Consider the following 14,922-nt stretch of genomic DNA (forward strand, 5'->3'; position numbering starts at 1 on the left):
AAACAAGTTTGTTACTTAAATTATATTTTAAACATATTAAATATTTGCAAAAATTCTTTAATTATAGATTTATATATGTATAAGAAATATTAATAAAGATAGTTTATGTACGAAAATTCAATGATTTGTGTTTATTTGTTTATTTTTTAATTTTTCACACTTTTTTTCTGAAAAATATATTAAAATTAATCAGACAATGCCTTCTTTAAAATAAAAATAACTTATTAAAAAGTATTTATTATATAAAGTTATAAAACATTCATAAAAATCCAACATAACGATCTTTTTTTTCCTATTAAAAGCTATCCATCAAGTTTGACAGTTTTAACTTCAATTTACACTGTCAGACAAACTTACAAACGAATTGAGACTCGATATATTAGTTTAAGTACTTAATCTGAATTGTAATAATATTAAATTTATCAATTTTTTTAAACACGTGAAATTATTGTTGTGGACTTTTGTCGCTTCAAATTATTGAGGCTTTCTATTCTGAAAGCATTAAGATAGTTTTTTCATGCTTATCATAGCCAGCAGGTTCACAATGGTGATGGTTAGATGGTGAAGGGTAATACCAGATTATCCAATATAAGGAACGATGACCGGCGTATTTAGACCAGACAATAGACGAAAATTTCTGAAAACTTCGCTTCGAACTCGAACAAAAACTTGATTATTGTTAATTTTTTACTGTTTTATGTAGTATATAAGTTACGACGATTGGATAGTCGAGGAGGGCTATGGTCTTAGCCTACCGCTCTGGAGATCCGGAATTTTTTGGGAGTGGTCAGTCCCGGATATGGCGTATCCCGTACCTCAATATCCGGCTGTAACTAGTGTGAGTTTGGCCAAACCCATAATAGGAACAATTAAAAAAGGTCCACAGGAGGAAGAGTCAAAAACTGCAAAATCTTCCATAAGTTTAGATTGCATTACAGGCTTCATAAAGTAAACACATTTAAAGCTATATTTTCTTTACTGTATCATCTTCAGATTAAACATCAGCTCTACAACTATCGATCATTGTCTCATATTTCAAACTGTACAAATCCTCCCTACAGAATTAGATCCTACAAAGTGCNATAAGGGAAATGCTTATTAGTTCAGCCATTTAGTCCTATAAGAAAAACGAGCTGATGACAAAAAAAGTCAGAAATTGTGACATCACACGTTTTACTATAATTTGAATACAGTATTAATGAATTATTTATAACGCCTGGAAGCGAAATCTTTTATTTGTAGCTAGGCCAAATGAGCGCTTATTTACTTAAAAGAATAATTAGACGTAACCAAAAATAATTCTGAATTTTTTTTAATTAATTAAATTTTTAAATAAAAATAAAAATAATTTAATTCAATTTAGGAGACTGGCTTTAATTATAATTATTTTACTAAATAAAATTTAAAATAATTTCGACGATTAAATATTTATGACCAGACACCAAAGGGAATCAAAGACACTCCAAATATACAGATCGAATTCTTCTTTATTGTGAAAAGGTTCGCGCTTATGCTTATACAGATACGATCTTTTTCATAAGAAATAAAAGCTTCTTATCTTCCAGAATAAAACCAGCAACAAGTTGCTTAACTTTCCTGGTAATATTTGGTAGTGCCATCTGTAATCATATTTTTAAAATTTTTTATATTTTTAACTATTACAAAATGGCAAAAAACTTAATTTCGAGGGTTGGGATGGGTTTTATAAGAAATTATAAATGCTAGTAACGAGTAAAATCGTCATTAAGTCCGACCCTTCCGGAGATACACACGACTCCCTTTATCTCACCACCCCATCGACATTTAACCACCAAAATTTAATAGAATCGATTCCCCTAATACATGAACCTCCCTGCAAAAATTCAAAAATTTTCGTCAAAAAGCACGGGAGTTATTAAGCTTCGAAGAGGATGAACAAAATCGTGCCCCCACAAACATAAAAAGAAAAAAATTCACCGAAAATCCCCTTAACATCTCCCGAACCAATCTGAAGACTAATTGAAGTAACGTTAGCAATTATTAGGGATGAAAACAAATAATGAATGCTTGGGTAAATTCAAGAACTAAAATCCTAGTTACGTTAAGTAAGCGAACGCTGATTTAATGATTTTCAAATGGGAATGAGTTTATAATAAATTGAAAATAATTAAGAAGTATAAAATCAAATTAATTTTAAAAATCATTTAAAAGTCGATTCGATAATCGTAATTTAAAGTCCGTTAATGATTAGGTTTTCATTTAACTTACCTCTATAATTGATCATAGGTATGAATTTAAATGTACACTTCAACTATTTATTTCTTCTCAAATTTATGTAATATCTACGAGCAAATGTTGTGACGCCTGGCTACATTTTTTTTATCATATTCTTAATTTATTTCATTTATTTAAAATATATGCTCTCCACCTCAAATTAATAGTAGCTTGCCCCTGTACATCATGCTTTTCCCGATAACGACGGAGTCGTGCCGGTCATCTATGTAATGTGTCTCCGTTCTGGAAAAAAAATTTTGAATTGAAATCACGTGATTTCCCGTCTCGACCGGAAGTTCGTATACAGTTAGTCGGAACCTCCTGCTCTTAAGCTTTCCGTATCTGGTCTCGACTTTCATCTATCCAACATCGTTCTCGAGATTAAGGAAAGATAGGCAGACGGTAGATAGGTCCACGAATTTTTCAAATTGTCGCCCAATAAAAACAGTAAACATAGAAGACATCCTTTATAAATGTGAGAAAAGTAAACAAAGCTACTTTATTTGCTCGCTATTTTTTTCCTCTTTACTTTCCCGGCTGTTATATATAACAGAGGAAAAGTATGGCGATCGGTTCTAAAATTACTCCTTTCAAGATTTTTACATTCTTGGGCTCAGGAAACATTAAAANGTTTGGTGGCATACAAACTAGTTTAGAGCTTGGTTTTGCGGCGTATAAACTAGTTTAGAGCTTGGTTTGGTGGCGTATAAACTAGTTTAGAGCTTGGTTTATTAAAAGCTATCCATCAAGTTTGACAGTTTTAACTTCAATTTACACTGTCAGACAAACTTACAAACGAATTGACACTCGATATATTAGTTTAAGTACTTAATCTGAATTGTAATAATATTAAATTTATCAATTTTTTTAAACACGTGAAATTATTGTTGTGGACTTTTGTCGCTTCAAATTATTGAGGCTTTCTATTCTGAAAGCATTAAGATAGTTTTTTCATGCTTATCATAGCCAGCAGGTTCACAATGGTGATGGTTAGATGGTGAAGGGTAATACCAGATTATCCAATATAAGGAACGATGACCGGCGTATTTAGACCAGACAATAGACGAAAATTTCTGAAAACTTCGCTTCGAACTCGAACAAAAACTTGATTATTGTTAATTTTTTACTGTTTTATGTAGTATATAAGTTACGACGATTGGATAGTCGAGGAGGGCTATGGTCTTAGCCTACCGCTCTGGAGATCCGGAATTTTTTGGGAGTGGTCAGTCCCGGATATGGCGTATCCCGTACCTCAATATCCGGCTGTAACTAGTGTGAGTTTGGCCAAACCCATAATAGGAACAATTAAAAAAGGTCCACAGGAGGAAGAGTCAAAAACTGCAAAATCTTCCATAAGTTTAGATTGCATTACAGGCTTCATAAAGTAAACACATTTAAAGCTATATTTTCTTTACTGTATCATCTTCAGATTAAACATCAGCTCTACAACTATCGATCATTGTCTCATATTTCAAACTGTACAAATCCTCCCTACAGAATTAGATCCTACAAAGTGCAGAACATCTTTTGTTATTATTTCATTACTATCACACGCTTGTAATCGTGTAAAACACCAATTCAATCTACAATAGCAAATTGTCATAAAGGAAAAGAATAAAACCTCAATTACTTTATTCTCTTACTTCCTGTAGACTTCTTCCATCATTCTTTATCCTTCTACAATGCATTATTCTTCTGTACAGACTTTAGTATTTAATTAAGCTAAAATAATAGGATAACGAAGCAGATATTCCACTCAAAAGAAACCAAAGATAAAATAATAAAAAAAAAAAATAACGAAAAATATTGAAGAGAAAAACATAAAATAAAGCATTATAATTCATCAAAGGATAAGAAAGAAAAGAAGAGAGAATTTTCAACTTAATTAAAATTAAATTAACTTCAATTTTTGTAGATTATAAACAGAAATTCTGTTTTAAAAAATTGTGTAAAGATCCCCAATGTTATTCTTTCTTCATTAACTTAAGACGAATCGATCGTTAATAAAGATTAAAAAGATTATGCTGTTCGACTTCAGAATGAACTTCAATTTTTTTTTTTTTTAAATCAGAATCTATCAATTTTATGAAAGTTTTAACGGTTTACTCTATCCGTTCAAATGTTAAAGTATTAATACTTCCTTAACAGTGCTTCAATTTTACTTGAAAAATGTATAATTTAAGCTGCAACTTGAAAAAAAAAATTGTAGACCTATTAATCCACACCGTCGTCCGGCTGTCTGTCTTTCCTTAATCTGGAGAACGATGCTTAATAGATAAAATTCGAAACAATATATAAAAAGCTTGGGGGCAGAACTCCCCGATTAACTATATACGAACTTCCTGTCTGAACAGAAAGTCACGCAATTTCAATTTAAAAATTTCTCCCCGGAAAGGAGTTACATAGACGACCCGCACGACTCAGTTGTTATCGGGAAAAGTATAATTTACGGAGGCAATGCGCTACTAATTTGAGATCGNCAGAGGAAAAGTATGGCGATCGGTTCTAAAATTACTCCTTTCAAGATTTTTACATTCTTGGGCTCAGGAAACATTAAAACGTCGAGAAATGTAAACAATTCGGGGAGTAATTTCTGTATGTATGGATGTTAGTGTGTATGGGTAGCACGATTTTGTTTACTTTCTTTGAAGCTTAATAGCTCCTGTTGCTTTTGTCGAAAATTTCTGAAATTTTGCAGGGAGGTTTGTTTATTCGGGGGATAGATGCTATTAAATTTTAACGATTAAAGGTCGAGGGGGTGGGAAGATAAAGGGAGTCGCGTGTATCTCCAGTAGGGTCGGAATTAATGACGATTTTATTCGTTATTAGCATTTACAATTTTTTATAAAATTCATCCCTACCCTGAAAATTAAGATTTTTGCCTTTTTATAATAGTTAAAAATATAACAAGTTTTTTTAATAAAATATGATAACAGATGGCGCCATCAAAACTTTAAATGTTACCGGGAAAGTTGAGCAACTCGTTGCTGGTTTATTTTATTAATTGTTCACAAGGGAAAAATAACAATCATTAACAAAAGTATATCGGAAATATTTTCTTTACTTTAAGACAAACTTTATTAAAAAGTCATTTAAATTCGACTTCATTAAGTTTTGTGTAATTAAGGAAGAAATCGATTTCCTTTAGTTATTTTGAAGTTATATAAAATTTCTTCGTCTTTATTGGTTTATAAACAATAAAAATCAATAGAAACGAACATAGGAAATGTTATAAAATTTAAATAAAAAATAATAACTTACGTAGACTAATAAAAATTCTGGAAAATATTTGGAAAAATACAAATATTTCTTTTATCAAATTTCAATAGAGAGAGAGAGAGAAAAAAAAATTTAGTTGACTAAAAAAATATCAAATAATTAATTACATAAAAATAGTAATTGCATTTAGATAATAGTAAACAATTAAAAAATGTATGTTAGTGTGAACACTTTAATTTTAATTCTATAATTTAGTACACAGTAATTGTATTCTAAATTAAACTTACTTCTAGTTACGCTTCTACTTAAATAATTAACACATACTGTTGTACTTCATATATAAAAATTCTTACTAATAAATAAAAGAGAAGAACTTCCCAAAATATTTTTTCGAATTTTTCAGGATAATGAAAATATTTACTGCCGAATAATAGATGATACATAACAGCCCAGTATACTCTTAATTATAGGCTACGTATTTCTTATATGTCTACTAATAAATACGTCCCTTATTGGGCTGAAATTTGAAAGGTATTAAAAAATCGTAGACCTGTAAATTCCCACTGTCGTCCGTCTCGAGAACGGTATTAGATGAAAGTCGAGACCACATACGGAAATCATACGGCAGGAGGCCCAATTAACTATATACGAACTTCCTGTCTAGACCGGAATTCATGCGATTTCAATTGAAAAAATTTTCTTCCAGAACGGAGTTACATAGATGACCGGCACGACTCTGTCGCTTTCGGGAAAAGTATGATTTACAGGGGCAAGACAGTAGTAATTTGAGATCGAGAGCATATATTTTATTTAAATTTAGCAAAACTTATTGTGAAAATAAATAAATAAACGAGCAAAATTTAGTTTTTGTTCGTTTATTTATTTATTTTCACAATGCAGTGAGTTTGTATTCTTCTTCCTTTCTCGTACTCTAATGAACTACTTTAAACATGAATAAGAGCCCGCATCAATTGCTTAGGTCTTTCTCTTTTTTTTTTTATTAATCAAATAAAGAACAGTTTTGCTACAGAGAACTGTAAAAGTTTTATTAGTTTCTCTATTGATCCAAGGTTTATGTTTAACTCTCCGCGGGTAGCTAGACTATACACAGAAAGAGAGATTTTCTAGAGAATCTTAAACGACTTCGGATGAATAGTCGCAAATACAACTTGAATCTTTTTTTTAAACCCAATTTCTAGAAGAAAAGCGTTAATGAAATCGTTTGTTTCGTCTATCATCTTCTTTTCTTACTTATCCCTATTGTTTGTAGTGTTCTGTAAGAGCTTTTCTATCGAAATTAGAATTGGTATGATAAAAATGAAAAATTATCTACATAATTGAGATTAAATTTTAAATATTGCCTGTAAGATGAAAGTAATTATCCGAAAGTACTACTTAATTCGGTATTAAAATTTCTATTTTAAGTGTTGATCTGGAAAAATTCGCTCGATATTCTTCCATTTATCAAGCTTTATACTGAAAGGTATTTGATGTAGGAAGCTAAAAGAAAATAAATTGCAATATTTTAAATTTTAAGAAGAGCAACAAAGAAACTAACTTTACTAAGTACACGCGATTACAGCTAATATCTTAATTGTTCGAATACTTATCTTATTAACTTTGAAAAATGTTTTAAAATATATTATGTGATTACTTCTATAATTCTAACATAGCATATATAGAGTGACTGTATAGTCTGTCGCCCAAACAGGGTGAAAAACGGATCTAAACTTAAATTATTTTTTAAAAATTATTTATATATTGACCTATAAATTGGTTACATTGCATTAGAAGACCTATATTTGGGTTCCAATTAACTCCCATTGTTGTCTCTATCCTTCCTCGATCTCGAGAATGAAGTTAGATAGATGAAAGTCGAGACTATATATGAAAAGCTTATGGGCAGCAGGGTACAAACTGCATACAAACTTCCGGTATAGACCAGAAGTCACGCGATTTCAATTCAAAAAAAAATTTTCCCAGAATGGAGTTACATAGATGACCGGCACGACTCCGTTGTTATCGGGAGAAGTATGATTTACAGGGGAAAGACTACTAATTTGAGGTGGAGAGCATATAGTAAGGCATTATTATAATGCCTTACTATATTTTAAGTTAAATTAATTAATAACTGCAGCCCGGCATTATGACGATATCACAATAATTTTTGCTGATTAAGCTTGAAATTGGGTGTACAAAATTGCCCCCCACAAACTAACATCCATACATACGGAAAAAAACCCAATTTTTTTAAATTTCTCAACGCTTCAAGGTCTCCAAGTTCATGTTTTAGACCATACTTTCCCTCTTATATGCAGTATAACATCCGGGTAAGTAAAAAAAAGAAATAGATAATGTTATAAATTTAAATTTCAGATAAACAGATTTTTCTCCCCTTAGAGAATTCATCTAAATTCAAAAACTATGATGAGAATTGGGTACAGGAGGGAAATTCTTATCTACTAACTTGATTGATGAAGCTTAAGATAGAGCGATGAATGTCGATCAGATGACAGAGATTTATTCTTATAAGTAACCTAATCTAATTCATTTCTTTCTTACATACTTTATACATATATATATATTAACATATTTATATCTAAATTACCTCTATTCATTCAATTAATCCTCGTTGTATTCGTATAATTTTAATCGAAGTCGCAATTAAACGTGTTTAATGACGTCTTTACCTAATTACTGCCATTAACCAATCAGACGAATACGATTTTAAATATTCGCTAACCAATAGAATTGATTGTGAGATATTTTTAAACATTTTTAAATCGCGATGTTAATTAGAAACGAAAAAAATAATAATTAATTAAATTAATTGCATAATTAATTGTGTTGACTTTACTAAGCGTCCTAAAGTTAATTGGAATAATTTCTAGTCGATTGTGANAATTTGAGATCGAGAGCATATATTTTAAATTAAATTACGAGTTATAAGATCGGTTTAAGTTTGAAATAGTCTATTGATGTCATTAAATGTATTTAACATTGCCGTTAATTAATGATGTTTAGTTTAAACTAGCCAATCAGCAGCTAGCATTTTAAAACTAGCCAATTAACAGCTAGCATTTTAAAACTAGCCAATCAGAAGCTAGTATTTTAAAATTTATATTACGTAATTTAATTTAAAAGAAATAAAACCGATTTTTCTTTTTTTTTTTTTGTTTTCCTTTTTAACTTTTATTCACTTATTTACTTACTAAATAAATTATTTACTCAGTAAATTTATAATTATTTAAAAAGTTAAATTTGTGCAAATAAATTAAAATAACAAATTCGAATAGAAATAAGTATTCTTTCGAGTGAATTAATCCATAATTATTTCCCTGTGATCATTTTATGCCCAATCAACCGTTGTTCCTGATCAGATGATCGGATAACTAAGTTGCCATGGTGATTGTTAGTTGTTTACCGAGATGAAGATTCCGGTTGTCCGGGCAACCAACCAACCGTCCATAACACTTTCAAGGTTAACGTGTCGGGTCACGTGACCGACTTAAAGTCTATTAATTAGTTAATTAGTGATAAATTCGCCCTCAAACTGATTCCGAACACGTTTTAAAATTATTATTTGAAATTTTCGAAATTCCCGTCCGAAGTTATCTTATTAAAACACGAATAAAATAATATTACATTCGCCAATGTTTTTTTTTTATGTTAAACTGAATTCTATTGGTTCTCGTAATGCTACTCCGCTTCCATGCGACGCGACGACGCGTCGCTTCGTGCATCTCTTGGATTAAACGCTCGAAACTTGAAACATTCTTCTAATTTTCTAATTTGAATTTAAAAATGTGAAAATTTTATATAATTGAAGTCTATTATAATTAACTAAAAGCAATTTAGAGTATGATTATTATTATTATTATTATTATTTGAGAGAAACGTAAGCACGGATGAGTGGCTAACGTGGCGCAACGACGATTTTGCTACTTTAAAGCGATTTAATTGTCTCTTTTTTTTTTGTTAGTCTCCTATTAAAGCAAGATAAAGCATATAAGAGCACGTGCAGATATATAAAGAACAGTTTAATAACGTTTTTCTCGAGAAATTCCTTCCTTAAAACGTGATCTTTTTAGAGAAAGAATGCGTTATTAAGAGCATAAGATAAGTTTAATCAAGGTACAAAACTCCATTAGTAACTAGAGAATGAGTAGAGATGATGTGACGGATTTCCTTTTCCTGTTTTCTATCTAATCACGCCATTTTTATTCTTCCATTTATCTTTCTAAGAGTCGATCCTTTAAGAAAACACAGGCACGAAATATTCTCTTTGTAACCGAAGATAAAGCTAATATATAAAGCTATTTTTCGCATCCTTAAAGACAAATTTAAGTATAAAGTGATAGAACATGAATAGGATCTATCAATCCTCCCTCACTCTCGGGCATCATCCAATTCTATGTCATCTGGAAAAGACATGGAGTGTTCCACCTTCTCACAATGAAGATAAGTGGAAGTGGAAGTGCTGCAGATGCTTTTCCCTGCTATTCTTCCTATAAAATTCCCTATTTTCTCCTATTTTTTACTTCCTCTTAAAAAACTAAAGATTTGAAGGCGAATAGATCAAAAGAGTGATGGATTGATGAGACAAAAATAAACCAATTTTACCTCGAGTCTGCTGTTGATAGAAGTGCTATAAATATTGCTTCAGATATATAATTAGTGTTTTCACTGATTTCCCTGCAAAATTCCCTATTATTTTCCTTAAAATCGAGGATTTGAAAGCGAACAGACCAAAGGAGTTTTTCCCTTGTTTTTCCTAAAAACCGAATTCGAATAGATCAGAAGAGCGATAATAGATGAGGGAAAAATAACCAATTTTAAATTGCAAGTCTGTTTTTGATAGAAGTATTATAAATATATTTATATATATTTTTTCAAATACATAATTTAGTTTTTCCAATTGCATATTAATTCTCCTAACTGTTGACTTAAGATAAACTGTTTCTAAGAATAGAAGATCTCATTCGTTACCTGTCAGGATTATAGCTTTAGTAGATACTAAAACAATAACATTTTTCCATGATAAAATACCCTATTTTTGAAAGGAATATTAAGGATAGAAAAGAAACATTTTTCAAATTTAAACTGGGTTTGGTCCAATCAATGCTAACTTAAGAATACAACTTCGATTTAAAAGGAATATTAAAGATTAGTCCTTACTATTTTTTTTTTATTTTCGATTTTATAATCTTCATAACTTTTTAGAATAATATTGAATAATTTTTAAAATAATCGTTACAAAGGAACAATTCTTCAAGAGCCCTTCAAAGGAATAGTCTAGCAATGATCGTTTCTCAGTAGTGTAGGATATTACATTCAGTGATAATTTAGGAGAATGTTATAAAACAAAAGGTATTATATTAAGAATTCAAAGTAATATTCCTTGCAAATCCAGATGTTTTACGTTATTCTCTTAAATTATCATCGAATTTAATATTCTAAACTATTGAAAAATGATCATTTGCTAGAAATATTCTTTAGAAAAGAATATCAAGGTTAGCAAACGATCATTTTTCAAACCATACCGAGTATTGTTTTAGAGTATAATATTAGATTTAATGATAAGTTAAGAGAACACAGGAGAGATAAAAATAATTTCCATTGGCTTCCTAGAAATTGTAACAATTAACTGTAATTCATATTGTTTAACATGAAAATAATCGATGGCTATTGGAATTAACCTGTTCGTTCTATTGTAACTATTAATTAAATGAAAGGAAAATTGTGTAAGTGTGAAATCTTTTGTTTTATAGAAATAAAGGATTTCTCTCTAGAGATACCTCCTGATGGAATTATCATTTGTTAGTTTAATATTTTATTATATTGTATAGCTTGTTGGTTCCGTTTGTGATAAGATAAATGATGCGATACCTTCCTCAAAACATTATCCTGATGCTATTTTTATATCTACCTTGATTAAATTTAACTGCTAGATCCAATTACTTGTAAATGAAGAGATAAAAGATAATTATGTTTCGTGTTTTATATAAATATGATTATTATTATTATTATTGAGATGTTTTGTATAGTTAATTTTATTTATTCTTACCAATTAACTTAATATCTAATTAATTTATTTATTTTTCTCCGTTTCCTTGATCCAGAAAGGGAGTTTCAAGCTTTATACTCCTGTTTATCATTTTTCCAACCCTTAACAAATAGAAAATCAAGTAAAAAATAAGTAAAAAAACATTTTTAAGAGCTTTCTGTAGCGGATAAGGAGTTCATGTTTACGAAATTTCAACAACAAACTCGACTTTTCTATGCCGAAAATTTGCATATTCAAAATATTCTATTAACTTAAGAATTCGTGCGTAAGAAAGTTTTATTATAGATATTTACATATCTCTATTTTTTCTACAGTTTTTTTTCTAGATAAAAATTCAAGTTTACTAAAAAAAATAGAGTAAACTTATTTAGAAAACAAAGTTTCACCTACACGCGAGACAAGAAAAAAGCATTCTTTATTGACAAATACAATAAAAGAGAGTATCAGAGTAAAGGTAAATGGCACAGGAACTGAATGTAGGTAAAGTATATTGAAACTTGGAATCGGTAAATAAAGGTCAATTGTAGAAGTAACACAGAAAAGTTACTTTTATAAAGCAAAAAAATACATAAAAAAACAGGGAAGATAAAATATCTTTGATAGATCCTACGACAGGAGGAACAGGGAGAAAAATGAAAAAGAAACAGCATCTTTTACTATAATAAAGGAAACAGAGCTGAAGAAAACATGAAAATGGAGATGAAAATGTATTATAAAAAAGTTATTGTCCAGAAAAAAATAAATAATAAAAGTAAAATTGTACATTTGATTGTTTGTTTTCTTTGTAACTGACAAGAATAAACCATAATAAATAAAGTAGTGTACTTTTTTTATAACTAACTTTGATTTAGCGCCACTAAAACTGCCTAAGAAACTCGAGCGTGGCATTAAATCGAAGTGACATAAACGATAAGTCAAACTTCGATTTTGTGCCTTTAAAACTGGCGTTAAATCGAAGTACCTCGAACGATAAGAATCGTGTAGTAGTGACGTCTAAACACAAATTTGAGTGCGAAAGTCACATGATTTGCAATGCAAAATCGTACATTTAGTAATTCGTAGACATTAAAGAGCTCTCTCTATTTAAAGATCCGTTTACGAGTATTCATTAGTATTCGACCAGAGGAGCGCTACATCGAGGTTTGTCTATATATATATATATAAATTATAGATAAGTTTTACCAGAAAATATAAATTAACAAGCTATCAACTATCAAGTGACACATTATATTGAATTTTCATTAGGTCTGCAGACTGATAAATGCAGAGTCAAATTTGCACTTAAGCTAAATAAGCTGCAGCTTAAGGACTCGAGTTAGGGCCTAGACTATAGATTAGGGCTTCACGTTTTATATGTATTATTTAGTGGAGATGAAGGGCCTTATAAATGTTGTAGCTTAAGGCCCAGAACCGATTAAATGATCTAGCGTAACGAATGTACAGTACAATTTCTCTAAAATTACTACAGAAGATTGCATTTAAAACGTCAATAATTTACTTTAAAATACTCTAAGTTACTTATTATAACCTCCATTAACGTGTTTAATTAAATTATCATCATTTTAATCAAGGAACGACGTTAAAGATCGCAATTATCGAATAGAATCTTATTAAATGAATTAAACATTTAATTACATTTAACACCATATATATATATTTTTTTAATTTATAAAAGCTGAAAGTATTTATTAACTTTCGATTTTTATCCATTTTATGCTTCTATAAATCGTAGTTCAAAGTATAAGTTTTTCTTAATTAAATTTTACTACCCGAGGGAATATTTGATTATCCGACATAACATTAATATTTTTTTTATTAAAAAATATTCGAAAATTACGATGAAAAATATTATTAAATTGCATTTAAAATTTATAAGAATTTATTAAATATATATTTAACATTTTATACTCACGCTAAAAGGTAACGTATGGGCTGAAATTAAACTTGTTGGGGCCCTATGCTACAGCATATAACAAGCCCTTCTTCCTCTACTAAATAATAGACATAAAAATGTGAGGCCCTAAGGTATAAACTCGTAAAGGAGGCCCTAAGCTGCAGCAGCTTATGACCTCCTTGTTTAGCTTGTGTGAAGATCTGGCCCTATAAATAATGCATGTACAGTAAATGAAGCTATATGCGAGCTTCTACGAAGAAATGGCAAATTATAATTAAAATTTCTTACTTTTTAATAGGGGAAAAAAAACCCTTTAATATTATAGCACCATTAAATTAAGGAATTAATTAATTTTCATTTTTTATTGCAATCTTTTTAACGAGAATTGAAGAAATTAAGCTGTGATAAAATTAATTTTACAGAAATTTTTATGAAATGATTTTTTTTTCTAGAAAAATAAATAATTTTTTTTTTGCAGTTTCTGCTGCATCTTTGCCAATGATTTATTGTTATATTCACGTAATATTATTATAAAATTTATATTACTAGCGGATTAAATTTTAAGAAAATTTAATAGAGATTTTGTTATAATTCAATAGAATTTATTTCTTTAAATTAAATACATTAAATTGTACCACCAGCATCTTAATTATCATCTTTCGTAATCAACTTACGAATTTGTAAATAACAACTTCACTCATTGGTTGATTTAAATTATTTTAAAATCTGTAACCAATCACAGTACGAGTACTTTCTCTAAAAAGATAAATCATTTCTTGCAGTTTCTCCCGCGAAGTTTTACGTCTTTATTCATTGTATCCAGCTTATGGGTGAGTTACTTTTATGTCCCACAAAATTTATAACACTAACATTTAAATTTGAAGAAGAAAATTTAATAAAATTTTAATTTATAATTCAAGAGAATCATGATTACTCTAAAAGATATATATATTTTTTCTATTTTCGAATTTATTTTTGAAATTAAATTCGAAGATTTTAAGATTAATTCGGAAATAGTAAATAACAACTACACCCATTGGCGAATTTAAATTATTTTAAAATTCTAAGCCAATCAGAGTTGAGATAGGTTTTCTAATAAAATTTAAAAAAAATTTTAAATATATTTTACTTTCTTTTAATTGATTTCTTTTCATTAAATTATTTCATGATAATATTAATTATTATTAATTTTTAAAAATCAATTATGAAGTTGTAGATGATATCAATTTTTCATAATCTTAAAAAAACAAAATTGCAAGTAACATCTCCCCTTATTCGTTTATTTAAATAATTTTAAAATATCTGACCAATCAGAGTTGAGAAAGGAATACTTATTATTAATTAATTAAACAATTAATTATTTATCAAAAATTTAAAAAAAAAAGTAAAAATTTATTTATTTAATTAAGTAAAAATTTATTTATTTATTCCATTTACATATAAATTGTTTATAAATAATTAAATTCAATATGCATGTCTCTTATATCTT

General features: G+C 29.0%; 1 protein-coding gene across 1 annotated transcript in view; it reads right to left on the reverse strand.

Annotated features, from left to right (window-relative positions):
• The window catches only part of LOC111626683 (protein dispatched homolog 1-like), a 29,703-nt gene that overhangs the window by 7,400 nt on the left and 7,381 nt on the right, over positions 1–14,922 (reverse strand). The gene's annotated exons all lie outside the window — the stretch shown is intronic.

The sequence above is a fragment of the Centruroides sculpturatus genome, unplaced genomic scaffold (assembly GCF_000671375.1).
Source record: "Centruroides sculpturatus isolate CEXI.00-Female unplaced genomic scaffold, Cexi_2.0 scaffold451, whole genome shotgun sequence".
Taxonomy (NCBI): domain Eukaryota; kingdom Metazoa; phylum Arthropoda; class Arachnida; order Scorpiones; family Buthidae; genus Centruroides; species Centruroides sculpturatus.